This window comes from Pelophylax lessonae, assembly GCF_965119305.1.
Source record: "Pelophylax lessonae genome assembly, chromosome: 5".
Taxonomy (NCBI): domain Eukaryota; kingdom Metazoa; phylum Chordata; class Amphibia; order Anura; family Ranidae; genus Pelophylax; species Pelophylax lessonae.
The window spans coordinates 487218533-487236576 of NC_138772.1; positions in this window are offsets into that span (position 1 = coordinate 487218533).

The window sequence follows — 18044 nt, forward strand, 5'->3', positions numbered from 1 at the left end:
TACTGCTCAACCATCCTTTTAGGGGTACAAACAATAGTAATTGGGGCCTAGTGTGGTGGTGTACGTGTGAGATACATACACTTTCTTTTTGATCATATTTTCTATTCCGCTATTCAATTAAAACCTTTGGGGATCAATTAAATTGCGTGATAGTCTGTGTCGGTACGTGTGAGATCCACCTTTCCAAGTTTTTGGGGTTCATCTCATACTTCTGAAGATTTGAGGGTGCTGCCTGTTCCATACTCCTCCTCCTACTCCTCAACCATCCTTTTAGGGGTACAAACAATAGTAATTGGGGCCTAGTGTGGTGGTGTACGTGTGAGGTGTGAGATACATACACTTTCTTTTTGATCATATTTTCTATTCCGCTATTCAATTAAAACCTTTGGGGATCAATTAAATTTCGTGATAGTCTGTGTCGGTACGTGTGAGATCCACCTTTCCAAGTTTTTGGGGTTCATCTCATACTTCTGAAGATTTGAGGGTGCTGTCTGTTCCATACTCCTCCTACTCCTCATCCATCCTTTTAGGGGTAGAAACAATAGTAATTGGGGCCTAGTGTGGTTTTGTACGTGCGAGATACATACATATTTACTATTCCGCTATTCAATAAAAACCTTTCTAGGGCAAGATCTTAAATTACAGAAATATGAGGAGACCTTCAAATAAGGGTCGTGGCCTGGGTCGTGGTGCTGCTGGTAGAGCTCCTGTTGCAAGGAGAGGACGTGGTAGATCTGTGCCAGCTACACGCACAAGTGAAACACCTTCCTCAAGTGTGAGTAGGCGACAGAACCTGCATCAGTATTTGGTAGGGCATCATACGCCCCTAGAAGTGATGAGGCCAGAACAAGTGGAGGCGATAGTAGATTGGTTTGCTGCTGACAGTGCCTCCAGTTCCTTCACATTGTCTCCCACCCAGTCTACTGCAGAAAGGTCACAGTTGGCACCTGCAGCCGATGTCCAACCGTCTTTCACCTCACCCCCTTGCAAATCAGGCAAGCAGTCTGAGCCCCAAGCCATACAGCAGTCTCTTCTTCTTTTTGATGACTGTCAGCAGGGTTTCCCAGGGCCATCCACCTAGCCCTGCCCCAGAAGTGGAAGAGATTGAGTGCAGCGATGCCCAACCACTTATTTCTCAAGAGGAGTACATGCAAGGATCATCGCAGCACGTCTCCGATGATGACGAAACGCAGGTGCCAACTGCTGCGGCGTTCAGCATTGTGGAGACCGACAAGGAGGGCAGGGGTGAAGACTGGGTGGAAGATGATGTGGAGGACGATGAGGTCCTCGACCCCACATGGAATGAACGTCATGCAGGTGACCTGAGTAGTTTGGAGGAAGAGGCGGTGGTCGCACAGAGCCACCAGCACAGCAGAAGAGGGAGCAGGGTGCAGAAGCGGAGCGGCCGTGCCCTAGACACTACGCCCGCTACTGCCCAACGCAGCAAGGGAACGAGCGCACCAAAGTCAGCTCAAAGGAGTTCTCTAGCGTGGAAGTTCTTTAGAAAATGTGCTGATGACAGGACACGAGTGGTTTGCACCCTGTGCAATCAGAGCTTGAAGCGAGGCATAAACCTTCTCAACCTGAGCACAACCTGCATGATCAGCATCTAAGTGCAAAGCACGAGCTGCAGTGGAGTACACACCTTCAAAACCAAGAAACGTCTCTGGCTCATCCTGCTTCCTCTTCTGCTGCAGTCTCGGCCGCTCCAGCCACATCTGTAGTGATACCGGCACCTGCCACCCCGCAAACAGACGATCTGTCAGCAACACCACCACCTGGGTCACCAACAACCATCTCCACAATGTCCCGTGGAAGCGTTTAGCTTTCCATCTCCCAAACACTTGAGAGGAAGAGGAAGTACCCCCCTACCCACCCGCGATCCCTGGCCCTGAATGCCAGCATTTCAAAATTATTGGCCTTTGAAATGCTGTCATTCCGTCTGGTGGAGACGCACAGTTTTAAAAACCTTATGTCGGTGGCTGTCCCACAGTACGTCGTGCCCAGCCGCCACTACTTTTCCAGGCAAGCCATCCCTTCCCTGCACAACCAAGTGGGGGAAAAAATCAGGTGTGCACTGCGCAACGCCATCTGTGCCAAGGTCCACCTAACTACCGATACCTGGACCAGTAAGCACGGTCAGGGGCGTTATATCTCCCTAACGGCACACTGGGTAAATGCAGTGGCGGATGGGCCTGAGGCGGATAGCAATTTGGCGCATGTCCTTCCACCACCGAGGATTGCAGGGCGCTTCAGTTTGCCTCCTGTTCCTAACTCCTCCTACTCCGCTTCCTCATCCTCTACCGCCTCCTCATCCGGACAGCGTAACACCTTCACCACCAACTTCAGCACGGCCAGGGGTAAACGACAGCAGGCAGTTTTACAACTTGCCTGTTTGGGGGACAAACCACACACCGCGCAGGAGTTGTGGAGGAGCATGGAACAGCAGACAAATGAGTGGTTGCTGCCAGCGAGCCTCAAGCCCGGCCTGGTGGTGTGCGATAACGGGAGAAATCTCATAGCAGCTCTGGGCCTAGCCGGTTTGACGCACATCCCTTGCCTGGCGCATGTGCTGAATTTGGTGGTGCAGAGGTTCCTTAAAAACTACCCCGATATGTCAGAGCTGCTGCAGAAAGTGCGGGCCGTTTGTGCGCACTTTCGGCGTTCTCACCCTGCTGCTGCTCGCCTGGCAGCGCTGCAGCGTAACTTCGGCCTTCCCGCTCACCGCCTCATATGTGACGTGCCCACAAGGTGGAACTCCACCTTGCACATGCTGAAAGACTGTGCGAGCAGCAGCAGGCCATAGTGGAGTTTCAGCTGCAGCACGCACGCGTGAGTCGCTCTGCGGAACAGCACCACTTCACCACCAATAACTGGGCCTCCATGCGAGACCTGTGTGCCTTGTTGCGCTGTTTTGAGTACTCCACCAACATGGCCAGTGGCAATGACCCCGTTCTCAGCTTAACTATCCCACTTCTATGCCTCCTTGAAAAAACAATTCGGGCGATGATGGAAGAGGATGTGGCACAGGATGAGGAGGAGGAGGAGGAGGATGAAGAGGTAACATTTCCAAGGCTTTCAGGGCAGTCATTCGCAAGGGGCTCCGAGGGTGGGTTCCTGCACACACAAACGCCAGGGACACAATTGTCCAGCAGGGGCACAGTTCTGGAGGATGAGGAGGATGAGGAGGAGGAGGAGCTGGAGGAGGAGATGGAACCATGTTCACAGCAGGGTGGCACCCAGGCCAGCTCATGGCCATCACTGGTGCGTGGCTGGGGGGATACAGAGGACACAGACGATACACCTCCCACAGAGGACAGCCTTTCGTTGCCTCTGGGCAGCCTGGCACACATGAGCGATTACATGCTGCAGTGTCTCCACAACGACCGCCTAGTTGCCCACATTCTAACTTGTGCTGATTACTGGGTGGCCACGCTGCTGGATCCCCGTTACCAGGACAACGTACCGTCCTTAATTCACTCACTGGAGCGCGATCGCAAGATGCGCGAGTACAAGCGCACGCTGGTAGACGCCATGCTGCTGGCATTCCCATCTGACAGCGGGGCCGCAGTGGAAGCACAAGGCAGAGGAGGAGGAGGAGGTCGCCAGCACCTCAGAAGGCAGGGTTAGCATGGCCGAAATGTGGAAAAGCTTTGTCAGCACGCCACAACAAACAGCAGCACCAGCAGCTCAGATGGAACGTCTTAGCAGGAGGCAGCATTTTACCAACATGGTGGAGCAGTATGTGTGCACACGCCTACATGTAGTGAATGAGGGGTCTGCCCCCTTCAACTTCTGGGTCTCCAAATTGGGCACATGGCCTGAGCTTGCCCTTTACGCCTTGGAGGTGCTGGCGTGCCCTGCAGCCAGTGTATTATCTGAACGGGTATTTAGCACGGCTGGGGGCGTTATAACAGACAAGCGCAGCCGCCTGTCCAGAGACAATGTGGACAAGCTCACGTTCATTAAAATGAACCAGGCATGGATCCCACGGGACTTTTCCGTACCTTGTGCAGAATAGCAATGGATACCGACCTTACCCACCCATTGTTCCATTTTATCTCTTTCTCACTCTTTTGGGGTGTACCCTCATTTAAAATTTGTGAAAAGAAGCAGTGTTGGCTACCTCGTCCTCCTCCTCAGGGCCAGATTAACGTAGGGGCTATTGGAGCTGCAGCTCCAGGCCCCTACCTTTTATATAGGCCCCGGGTTGGCCATATTCACTGTTACCACTCTTCTGTCACTTGTAAACACAGAAGTCTGGCTTCTATGCTCGCTTCCCCAGGCAGCACCCTCAGAACCTCCCCACACAGCGCGAAGGCCGGACAAGGACGGACAGTTGCCGATGAATGGATGTGTTTATGGGCTTCAGAGACAGCATCCCATGTTGAATTAGGCATGCATGGCTGCACCCTTCCTCCTCTGGGTGCATGGCAAGGCACGGCCCTTAAGGCCCTTCAAAATCCTCAGCACCAAGCCCATGATGCTCTTAATCCGGCCCTGGTCCTCCTCCACCGCCGCTTCCACCTACACCACCCATAGGTGTGCGCAGCCTATTGCATTAAGGTGTGCACCCCAAAGTTGAAATACACATGCATGTGTTTGCCAGCAGGGAGAGTAATGTATCGGGGCCATGTACCTGTAGGCAAAGAGAAATAGAGCAGAGCAGGTCCGAGGGAGATCTTTCCCATCTCCTCACTGGCAATGCTATGTGCCCTAGGTGATTAGGGTGTGCCCAGGCACACCCGGCACACCCTGTGCGCATGCCTTTGTCACCGCCACATCCACCACCACCTCAACCTCCCTCCTACTCCATATGGGCCTCGTCCTTCAGAGATGAAGAAGAACATTGTTTTATTTTTCTGTTTTTTTTGTTGTTTTAAGTTATTTCCCTATCCACATTTGTTTGCAGAGCACTTGCCATGCTCTTAATTACGTTTTGCTGCCATTTGCAGCACTCTAGCCCTTTCCTTTGGTGTTTTAGAGCCATTTTAGTGCCTTAAAGTTCGGGTCCCCATTGACTTCAATGGGGTTCGGTGTCCGGGAAAAGTTCGGTAAAAGTCCGGGACACGGACCCGGACTTTTTTTTAAAGTTCGGCCGAACCCGTCGAACACGGACATCTAGGTGTCCGCTCAACCCTACTCTCAAGCACTTCTTCCTTATAAACTGTTGAACTGAAAAAAATAGCAGGAACACATTTGAGTAAACAATGCTGTAGGATAATCCTTGAATCCATAGAAAAAATACTTTAAAAAAAAATTACGAAATAACTATTCCTCCCTTCCCGGAGGCTGTTTGCTAATAAAACAGAGGGTGGGTTAGAGAGAAGGAAATCTTAGCAAATCTCGGCACCACGCCTATGGGCTCACTGAGTAAATACATCAGCCACTCTGTCCTAAAGAAAAGGGCAAGGCACACACCTTTATGGAGCAATGTCACCTTTGTACTAGTGACCCGTCTTCCACTTTTATTTCCCTCAGTGATCATAACGCATTGATTTCCTTCAACAATGGAAGCTGATATGAAAAAGTATTTTAGTAGCAACATTAAATATGAAAATAAAGCAAAAATATAGATTATGTGCTGAAAACTTGTACTGCTTCACTGCTTTAGAAGAGATGTTGGTCACAAAGAAAAACGTTCACAATCATGACTTTAAACAGACCTTCATTTCTGTAAGACAATGTGGGTGTACCTGGCACCAGCCCCTCCCTCTACCACAAATGGATATTTTTATTTTTTAAGTGCTTTTTTATTTTCTTGTGCTACGGGGCAGTACTTCCTCCTTTCTCACCTAGATGAGAATAACGTTGTGCAAGCATGCACAGATGTGCTAAAGGGCTCTGTCAGACTTGGGGACCTTGCAGAGATCTTCAACACATCTGCCCATGCGCAGGTTTCCATTAGCATGTGCACAAAGGACAGTGTGGTGAAATGTAGTTCACTGGATGGACTGAAGTTCATGAAAGGCACTACACTTGAGCTAAACCCTATTATTTACAACCCCAATTGCAAAAAATGGTTCCAAAAATTGTGGTGCTGTGTAAAATGTACGTAAAAACAGAATGCAATGATTTGCAAATCTCATAAGCCCCCATTTTATTCACAAATTTCATGAACCCATTTTTTTTTTTACAACAGAAAATAGAAAACATATCAAATGTTTAAACTGAGAAAATGTATCAATTTAAGAAAAAAATAAGGTCCTTTTGAATTGATGGCAGAAACACATCTTTGTGACAGGACAACAAAAAAGCTATAAAAGTAAGTAGTACTAACAAGGAAGAGCTGGAAGAACATTTTGCAGCTACTTAGGTTAATTGGCAACAGGTCAGTATTATTACTGGGTATAAAAAGAGCATCTTTGAGATTCAGAGTGTCTCAGAATTAAAGATGAGCAAATGTTTATCAATCTATGAAAATCTGCATCAAAAAACTGTCGAACAATTTTGGAATAGCGTTCTTTAACATAAAATTGCAAAGACTTAAAATATATCATCAACTGCAGTACATAATAGCTTCAATTCAACAGAAATCTCTGTGCACAAGGGACAAGGCTGAAACGCAATATTGGACACCCGTGATCTTCAAGCCCTTAGGTGGCATTGCATTAATAATAGGCATATTCTGTGGTAGACATCACTGCATGGGCTCTTCCAAAAATCACTGTAAACACAGTTCGCCGTGCCATCCAAAAATTCTATTTATAGCTCTATCATGCAAAGAAGAAGCCATATCTGAACATGATCCACAAACGCCACCATCTTCTCTGGGCCAAAGCTCATTTAAAATGGTCTGTTGCAAAGCGGAAGCTGTTCTATGGTCAGACTAATTGAAATTTGACATTCTTTTTGAGCAACCATGGGCGCTGCATTCTCCAGACTAAAGAAGAGATCTTCACGCTTGTTATCAGTTCAAAAGCCTGCATTTTTGGTAGGGGGTGCAATAGTGCATATGGAATGGGCAGCTTGCACATATGGTAAGGCACCATCAATACTGGAAGATATATCCAGGTTTTAGAGCAGCATAGGCTCTGGCAGGAATGGGACAACATTCCTCTCCCCAATCTCCAGCAGCTGGTCTCCTCAGCTCCCAGACATATGCAGAGTGTTGTTAAAAGAAGAAGGGATGCTACACTGTGGTGAAGATTGCCCTGTCCAACTTTTTTACGAATTGGGGTTCTACTTTGCCAACTTTTTGTTCCCCTGTCCCAACTTTTTTGAGATGTGTTGCTGCCATCAATTTTAAAATTACCTTTTTATTTTTCTCCTTCTTACCTGCTTCCAAACTTCTGAACTGCATTTGACTAGCTTTAAAGCTGCTTCTACATTCTCTATGACTGGTATAGGGAGAAAAGCAGTTTTGATGCAAAAAAACATGAATGTGCATAGCCTTTTACTAAAGATTTGGGTTTACATTAAATGCAGATTTTAATACTTTCCATAACATACTCCAGAATCAATACATATTCACAGATTATAATATGAAACTACTTAAAATGTTAAAATATTGCTATATCTTTTTGTAGGCAGCTGCAGTCTATTGTCCCCTCTACAGGTGATGCTCAACCGCAGCGGCAATGCAGAAGTAAAGGAAGTCATGAGGAACATGGTTCCTCTATGGTTTTTTGAGTCACTGGGGTAGTGATCCGATTGAATGCTGGCAGCCCATGTGACTCTGGCAGCCAGCTTGGGTGTGGCAGAGTCTATTTAAGACCCTGGCCCCTGGGTTTGGCACGCATTTGTGTGTGGGTAGTATAGGTACAGGTCACCCGTCTGTCAGGGACAATATTAGCGACAAGGAAAGGTTCAAGACAAGTAGGGAAAGCTTAGGGCTCTGCAATCTCCTTGGACATCTCATTTGGGAACGAAATGGCCAGGCTGCATTCTGCCCCTCCAGAATAATACCTGCTCCGCTACACGCTGTTGGCATTCATGAGTGTTTCCGGTTGGACCTTTTCCCACCTGGGTTTGTTGTGAACTGTTTTGCCTTTACTTCAATACTACAAGTACTACTAATTTCACCTGGACTGTGTGGGGAGATTTACTAAAACTGGAGCATGCAAAATCTGGTGAAGCTCTGCATAGAAACCCATCAGCTTCCAGCTTTTATTGTCAAAGCTTAATTGAACAAGCCAAAAGAAGCTGATTAGCTACCATGCACAGCTGCACCAGATTTTGCACTCTCCAGCTTTAGTAAATCTCCCCCGGAGTGTGCTATTGCCGCTGCACCCACGCACATTCTAAAGGGAATTCATTATTTGGAATAATTTAAAAAATAAATAAATGAATGTAGCAAAAAAGTTTAGCTCCAGTCCAAACTTTTTTAGTTTTGGATGAGTGGGGATTTTTAAAAACGTATGCTAATACAAGGACTATCCAACTTTAATTCATGTCATTATACCGTATGCAGTGTACAGTATGTGATAAATGTAATTGACTGCTGTACACACTGGTCATTGTGTGTCTCTCAAACATATCAATCCTAATTGCATGTGGAGACTGGAATGCATTTGATAAACATACTACAACCAGTGTGTACAGCTGACTGCAATCATGGTAGATGTCAGTGTTGGGTCACTCCTAAATAAACATAGCCTGCATTTGACAATCATGTATGCCTCCTCGGGAGATTTGTATACTTGTGAATTTTGTTAATTTTTCAGAGATTCATTTAAAGTTGAGTAATTGATAGAACAGTTCGCGGACACTCATATTTTAGTTTTAGGTGGATAACTGCAAGTTAAATTATTTTCCTATATCTGTTGGAAGCTCCAGTGGTTGAGTCGCAGATTCTATGGGGGCATGGTCTGGACATGGCAGAGTGAAGACACACATTGCCTGAGCTCCGGCCATCATCTCGAGATTTTCAGCACACCGACGGCAGATTACACCAGGATGAACTCAGCTAAACACAGGAAGGTGAAGAACCCCCCACAGAGCCTCTCCCAGGTCGGAGATACAGCAGTATTTCCCCGATACTCGCTCCTCTTCATCATGAGCCCGCTCGGCAGAGACATGCCGCCTCTCGGATGACAGCTCCCTCCACCTCATCAATGGCCTCTGGGTCACTATCGGCTTCCTGGACGATCTACTATCTCATCCACCTGTTTCACCTGGGGGGGTCGGGTGCCCAACCTTCAGCGATGGTGGACGCGGACCTCCGCACACTGCTCCAGGCCCTACCCACCAAGAAGGACATGGAGGCCCTGGTCTCGCGCATGGAAGAAACGCATCGCAGGGACCTGCAGGCGCTCAGGGGTGAGGTGCAGCACATGTCCGCCAAAATTTAATCTGGCGAGGCCTCCCTCTTGACATTGGAGCCTAGGGTATTTTCCAGCTGGAGCCGCACAGTCGGCGCACGTGGTGGCACTCCAATTGCACCTGGAGGAGGTGGAGGACCGCAGTCGTCACAATAACTTGTGACTGCGGAGTCTACCCAAGGCCATGGGCCAGGAATCTCTACAGCCGACTGTGCTGGCTATATGCCAGCGCCTGACCAGCTCAATCCAGCCGCAGGTCTTAGAATTTGACAGGGTGCATAGGGCCTTCACCGGTATTCCCACAAAGAACTTATTCTCCGAAAGGCATGGGAAACTCTTTGGGTTTAGAAGACACTGGGTGCCTTGAGTCTGGAAATGACTTCTACCCCAAGGCTCACAGCGAGACCTCGATGGGTCACGATTTACACTCCCGAGACGTAAGGAACCACCTCATTTAGGGTGCTTCCCACTTGGGTAGAAGCCCCTAAAAAAACGGCTTAACTAATGTGTAAATGCTACTTTGCTCCATGGACCATTTCAGTATGTAATATAGCAATATCATCATAGTTTTATTTTCTGCAGCACGTTTTATTCTGATTTCTGCATATATCATGGGGAGCTCTGGCGTGGGCTGGGCCTCTGCACTATCTCCAACCTCTTCCCCCTTTAGGCCTGTACTCACGAGAGCCTCATAGGCTTGAAAGTGGGTGCCTCCTCTTAGGCTCCGTAGTTCCCCCTATCCTACCCCCTCTCAACACTACTTTCCTCTTCTATTGACCACCCTACCCCCTCATCTCTTTCCCCCCTTTCTAAATATATATATATATATATATATATATATATATATATATATATCTTTCCCCCTCATGATGTTGCAATGGATAATGTACATGTTACCTTTCTCAATGTCAAGGGTCAACTCATTTCCGCACGGGAGGACTTCCACTCCCTCAGAATAGATTCTTCCCGTGCACGTACCATGCACCCAACCAGGATTCTAAGTCTAAAGGGGTCTCCATCTTGCTCTCCAACAGAATCCCATGGTCCCTCTCAGACAAATGTATTGATACGGGAGGACGTTATCTGTTCCTTAACCACCTTGGCGGTAATCCCGAGCGTGACTCTGGGTTGATTTTTTCTATCAGGAGCGGTAACCCCGAGTCACGCTCGGGGTAGATGTGCAGAGAACGCAGCGGTGTTCTCTTACCTTCTCCTGGTGATCCAGCGATGATCTCTCATTGCTGTGACCGCCAGCTGAGAGTCCCGCCGCTCCTCCGGTGTGATGACTTCCTAGTTCCGTTCCCTGCAGCAGCAATGCTGCATGGGAGCGGAACTAGGGAGGGAAATTAAAAAAAAAAAAAAAAAAAAACGTTGCACAAAACACATTTTATATTATATATATATATATGTATATATGTGTATTGTGAGGGATTAGCTCGGTGGTAGGCGTGGATGACCCCTTTGGGGGTGCGTTTTCACAGAGAGATAGCCAAGCAGTGGTTGCAAACAACACTTTGTTTTATTCATGCAATTTACTTCACACAATTGCAAGCCTCAAAACAGCCAAATTGAAATAAAACAAAAGAAAACCTTGCCACTGTGGGCGGCTACCTTCACACACACTGGAACCTATCTAATGAAGTCTGTCCCCAACCTACTGTTGGGCAGACTTTCTTATCCTACTTTCTTATCCATACTCAACAGTCCATGTTTTATCTCTTCACACAGCACATGTTCATTTATAACAGGTCCCTTTACTCTTCACACTCTTCACATTGAACACAGTTCATTTAACAGGTCCCTTTACTCTTCACAATGAGAATGTCCCCTTTTCCTCTTCATATGGAACATGTCCCTTTATTTCTTCCACATAGAAATAGTTTGTTTTCTCACCTTGAGACGTCTTCACAACTGGTTAATTTCCCCTTCACACAGGAAATGTCCATTGGTTTCTTTTCACCTAGAAACGATCCAGGACCTCACTTCCAGTAGTCTTCACACTTGTTACCCTCCTCAGCTTCACATCGCTTTAGGGGGTCTTCTCCCATGCTCACCAGCTTGTCGGGAGGCACTCATCTGTCTGTCCTCCTCTCCCAGCCCACACGGCGACAGGAGGCAGCAGTCCTTCTCCCAGGCGTCCTCAGCGTTGGGAGGCACACTTCTGTCTGCCTTCCTCTCCCAGCCCACACGGCGACAGGAGGCAGCAATCCATAGACTTCCTTTGGACAAATTATAGAGGCCTTAACTTCCTCATTCCGAACAGCTGAAGGCCTTTCAACTTCCTTAGACAGTTCTGGCTACCTTTGCAGCCGACACCCTATAGTAATTAGTGAACTTTCCAATCCAGGTGGGAATCTGTCTCCTCTCTGTGACTACATTCCCAGATTTACCTGACTTCCTGTCACATACCCCCCCCCCCCTTGTTTCAACCCTAGGGTTGGGACACAGATTTCCAGGCATGCATGTGTCAAGCACTGCTGACTCTCACTGATAAGCCTCCTAGTATCCTCCAGCTTCCGGATGAAACTGTTTCTGTCATCTTCATTGACAGATTTCTCATAAATGCCACACAGTTTGTCTCTCATCTCATATACACATTCTTCAACTGCATTTTTGGCATAATTTTGCTCCTTCTCATTTCTGTCATCTTCATTGACAGATTCCTCATAAATGTCAGACAGCTTGTCCCTCATAACCGTCTGTCCTATCCCTCATGGAGGACCGTGATCCATAGGCAACTCAATTGGGCTAGTCTTAATGTCTTCAACATTCTTGAGCCGCCTCTCTCTGCAATCAACAAATGATTTCCACAACACTTTGAGAACCTCTACTTCACTTGGCTTTGTTCCAAGTAGGGACTCTTGACATCCCTCTGTGACTTGAGTTGCCTCTCCATACAGCTGTACACAATCATTGACTCTTTGTTTCTTGAGCTTAGCTTGCTCTAAGATGCTGTGCAGAGGGCCTTTCGTTTGCGACAACAGGCGGTCACACATTTCTTCAAAGTGACCCCTGTTCATTTTTCCAGCGACATCATCAACTTTCCTTCCACCAACACATGGGTCAAAGGCAACAACACAGTCTATTACAGGTTTCTTCAATGCACTTTCTGCTGAACTATTTGACCGCTCAAGGTCACCTAGTTCCTTTTCTTTATCTGAACTCCCCATGGAATGCATCTCAAGATCACGATCAAACTTTTGCCACCTGTCTTTCACCAGTTCCATTTTGGAAATATTCCCTGAAAGGCACTTGAAATTCATTTGCTTCACGTTTTCACCAACAGCCTTAGTTTTCTCCACTAGGTGGTGTTTGCTTTTTTCTCCCAGATTTATATCACTTGCTTTAGTTTTCTCCGCTTTAGTTTTCTCCACTAGGTTTTCAGCCTGAACTGAGAAATCATCACATTTCTTACACAACTCTTTTGTTTGCTGAAGCTCTAATGATACATTTTCCAATGCTTGAAGTTTTTGAAGGAACGGTTTATTCCAAAGGGGTGATTCAAGCCACATGTCATCACATTTCTGAGGCTCACTCAGGACAGACCCCAAAACACAGATCCTTTTAAAAACTACATCAGGCACACTATCCCCTCTTTGGGACAGATCCTCTGTTGCCTGTAATTCCTCTTCCAGTTCCTGCAACGGAATCTTCATCTCTTCTACTTGCTGTTCTAAGGCTCGCTTAGACTCTTCTAGCTCCTGAACGCTTTTCACAACATCATCCTTGGAGCTGACCAATTCTTCCATTTCTGTACACAGCTGTTGGCTAACTCTTTCTAGTTCAACCTTACACTCTAGAGCTTCCTCCAAAGAGCGAGCCAAGAACAGGGCTTTGCTCTCGTTATTACGCGCCTCCGTTTTTGCATGGTCGCGTTCTTCTGCATATTTTGCAGACACAGTCTTCTCCTCACCAAGCATCTGATCAAACTTCTTTTTCACATCTTCAACACACTCTAATGAACCAACGCTTTCTTCCATGCGTTTTTTCATATCCGCTATCTGAGCTTGCAATGTTGCGACTTGCTCTGATAGGTTTTTCTTTGCTTCCTCCTCCTCTTTTAATTGTTCCCGGAAGCCATTTTTCTCATCTTCCATTTGTTTGAGCTTTGTACTAAAACTCAGCCTTTGACACCTCTCTTCCTGTAAGAGTTCCTGCATGTCTTGCAGCTGCGATTCCAAGATAGAAAAATCTTCCGCAATTTCTCTAGATTTGCTGTCAGCTTGAGAAAGCTGATTTGTAACATTGTCCAGCTCAACCTGCAGTCGGTTTGCCTTCTCTGACAGCTTAGCACACACTCGGTCACCTTCTGACACCTTGACTTGCGATTCCAGAAGCTGTGCCTCTACTTTTTCCCCTCTTATGTTCACAATCTCCTTTTCCCTGCATAAGAGTTTTCACCTCATTGGCTAGCTTCTGGGAATGAGACTGTAATTCTGCCACACAGGCTTCTTTCTCCTTTAACTGCTGCTGGACACGTTGGGCTTCATCTTTCCAACTTTCACAGTCCGTACGCAATTCATCTACCACACTTCTCAAAGTGGTGAGCTCACACACAGTACTCAGTAATTTAGCCTCTCTTTCACTTTTCTTCCTGCAGCTGAGAGACAATGTCGCTTTCAGAGCGACATTCTGTTCCTGCGCCTCCTGCAGGTCTATTTTTGTAGCTTCCAAAGACTGAAGACTTTTTTCCAGCTGATTACGCAACTCCAACATTTCACACATACTTTGCTTCTGCAAAGTCTGAATATCACTTTCCTTTTCCATGAGGATGGTATCTTTCTCCATTATAGTCTCTCTGCGTTTGTGCAACTCGGAAAAAAGAAGAGCAGTGGATTCTTCCCACTGGAACACCTGAGCCTGCACGTTTCTATGCTCCATCCTAAGCAACTCCAGGGCTCGTTCCTTTTCTTCCATTTTCCATTCCAAGGCATCCAACTCAGCCCTGCACACATACTCGGTTTCCTCCAAACCAATGGCCTCCATTGGCTGCTGGCGTCTCTGTTTCCAGCCTGCCATGCTCTCTTGGTGAGCCTTTTGTTGAGCTGCAAAGCTCCGCTGTTTCAGCATCTCCCCCATTTTGAGTTTACTTTTCATCTGAGCACACCGTCTCCATAGCAGTTTCATCAGTGTTGCTAGGGACAACAACCTTCCTCTTTAGTAGACTCTCTTTAGGCATGGATGGGGCTCGTTCAGACGGTAACATCCCCTCCATCCATAGAATCCGGTCTCTCACTTCATCCATCCTTGCATTTTTCAGACGTCTCGATCGCCCCATCTTTAATAACTCCACAAACAAATTTTTCACAGTCCAGTAAAAAATTTTCAGACCACTGTCTTTTTAACACATGTAGTTTTTCTCTCTCTTGCAAGATCTCTTTTCCTGCACACACAGTTTGTGCGGTCCCTTGCACCAGACACAACAAAGTTCATCAAAAATTTTGAGACCGCTGTCTCTTTAAAACACGTTTTTTGTTTTTTTGTTTTTTTCTCAGGATCTTCTCTCCTGCACACATAGATTGTGCAATCTCGTGCACCAGACAAAGTTCATCAAACATATGCACTTCTTTGCAAGGATCTCTGCTTCTGCCCACTGCATACCTCCACCATATGTGAGGGATTAGCTCGGTGGTAGGCGTGGATGACCCCTTTGGGGGTGCGTTTTCACAGAGAGATAGCCGAGCAGTGGTTGCAAACAACACTTTGTTTTATTCATGCAATTTACTTCACACAAAATTAAAATAAAACAAAATAAATCCTTGCCACTGTGGGCGGCTACCTTCACACACACTGGAACCTATCTAATGAAGTCTGTCCCCAACCTACTGTTGGGCAGACTTTCTTATCCTACAGCGGATACTCAACAGTCCATGTTTTATCTCTTCACACAGCACATGTTCATTTATAACAGGTCCCTTTACTCTTCACACTCTTCACATTGAACACAGTTCATTTAACAGGTCCCTTTACTCTTCACAATGAGAATGTCCCCTTTTCCTCTTCATATGGAACATGTCCCTTTATTTCTTCCACATAGAAATAGTTTGTTTTCTCACCTTGAGACGTCTTCACAACTGGTTAATTTCCCCTTCACACAGGAAATGTCCATTGGTTTCTTTTCACCTAGAAACGATCCAGGACCTCACTTCCAGTAGTCTTCACACCCAGCCCACACGGCGACAGGAGGCAGCAGTCCTTCTCCCAGGCGTCCTCAGCGTTGGGAGGCACACTTCTGTCTGCCTTCCTCTCCCAGCCCACACGGCGACAGGAGGCAGCAATCCATAGACTTCCTTTGGACAAATTATAGAGGCCTTAACTTCCTCATTCCGAACAGCTGAAGGCCTTTCAACTTCCTTAGACAGTTCTGGCTACCTTTGCAGCCGACACCCTATAGTAATTAGTGAACTTTCCAATCCAGGTGGGAATCTGTCTCCTCTCTGTGACTACATTCCCAGATTTACCTGACTTCCTGTCACAGTATATATATATATATATATATATATATATATATGCACACACACACACACATATATATATATATATATATATATATATATATATATATATATATATATATGAAATTATATTATTGATTCAATTATAATTCATGCGTTATATATTACATATATATATATATATATATATATATATATATATACACACACACACACACACATATATATATATATATAATATATAATGCATGAATTATAATCTAATCAATAATATAATTTTATTATATATATTATATAATAAAATTATATTATTGATTCGATTATAATTCATGCGTTTATGTTTCAAATTTATCACATCTGGGATGTCTACTAGACTCTTGTTTTGGTCAGGTTTAAGTCAGTAATTACTAAGAATTGTAGGCCTATAATACATAACGCCAAATTTCCATGAAAAGAATTGTACCGCTTTTGGTATGTAATTCCGGACAGAATCATACCGCCAGGGAGGTTAAGGGCCGCATTGACAGCATTGGGGTGACACTGGCCACCATATATGTGCCTAACACACATCAAGACTCTTTTATCTGTAAGACTCTCCTTAAACTAGCGGAGTTTGCTGAGGGCATTCTGATATTGGATGGAGACTTTAATGTGCCACTCGAGCCGTCCCTTGACTCCTCCATGGGGTCCTCCTCGGTTCCTCTCGGCCTGAGAAAGCGCATTCTGCGGATCCTGCATGAGTTGCAACTGGTAGATGCATGGTGTATCCTGCATGCTGGGAAGCAGGATTACACTTTCTTCTCGTCTCCCCATCAGTTTTACTCCCGCATTGACCTCTTCCTGGTCCCTCATCTCCTTCTCCCCTCTGTAGTGAACGTCTCCATTAGGCAAATCACCTGGTCAGACCATGCCCCGATTATGCTTCAAATAGCCCTGAGACACTCATCACAAACCTCTGAATGGAAATGGCGCCTAAATGAGAGTCTACTACAGACCCGTGAGGTGCTTGCAGAGGTTACCAAAGAACTACAGGAATACTTTCACACCAATGATACCCCTGACAGCAACCCTGGGATCACCTGAAAGGCGCATAAGGCAGTTATATGGGGCATTTTGCTAAAACACGGCTCTCGCATAAAGAAACAGAGGGAACTAAAATTAGCCAAACTGCTTGCGGATCTACTGCTCCTTGAACAACAACATAAGAAGACAGTGGACTCCACTGTGGGACTTAAGCTCAATCATCTTCAAAACCAAATCGCAGACCTCCTACACGTTAAGGCGAAAGCCGCCTTACAATCCTGTAAAAAACTATCATATGAATCAGGCGACAAATGTGGGAAACTTCTTGCAAAATCCCTTAGAGGTCTCCGCTCTACAACATACATCCCCTACATATTAGAAGCCACAGGCTGCAAATCTTTCCTACCGAAAGATATTGCCCGCTCCTTCCGGGACTACTACTCATCCTTTTACAACCTTCCCCCTACGCCTCACTCCACCTCGTCTATTGACTCCTACATATCTTCAACACGACTCCAACACCACAAGTCATTGGACTGACAAGCCCTAGAACCCCATTTACCACAGAAGAATTGCAGAAAGCAATTGCCTCCACTAAAGTGGGGAAAGCTCTGGGACCAGATGGCCTTACTATCCAATATTACAAAATGTCTCTCCCCCCTACTGACCCCTCACATGCTCAAGCTGTTTAACAACCTGGGTACGATGGCCTCATTCGCCCCTGACACCCTCGCGGCTTACATCTCGGTTATCCCAAAAGAAGGCAAAGATCCCTCTGCCTGTAGTAGTTACAGGCCGATCTCATTGCTTAATGTAGACCTGAAACTTTTTACTAAATTATTGGCTTCCAGACTCCGGTCATTACTTCCTCAACTAGTCCACTTAGACCAAGTGGGTTTTATCACCTCTAGGCGAGAGACAATACGACTAAGGCCATTAATCTAGTTCATATAGCGAATCGTACACAAGCTCCTTGCATATTCCTCAGCACAGACGCCGAAAAGGCTTTTGATAGTGTCAGCTGGGATTTTATGTTTGCAGTATTACGCTCCATGAGCTTCGAGGAACAAATGCTACATTGGGTCCTGACTCCTGAGTGTTTACTCCTCTCCATGTGCCTCGGTGAAAGCCAATGGAGTCTTCTCAGAACCATTCGATATATCCAATGGCACACGCCAGGGTTGCCCACTCTCACCCCTACTTTTTGCGTTGTCCCTGGAGCCCTTTCTGAATGTCATACGATCCAACCCAGACATTTCCAGTATTCCAGTGGGGGAATACACTCATAAGATCTCGGCCTATG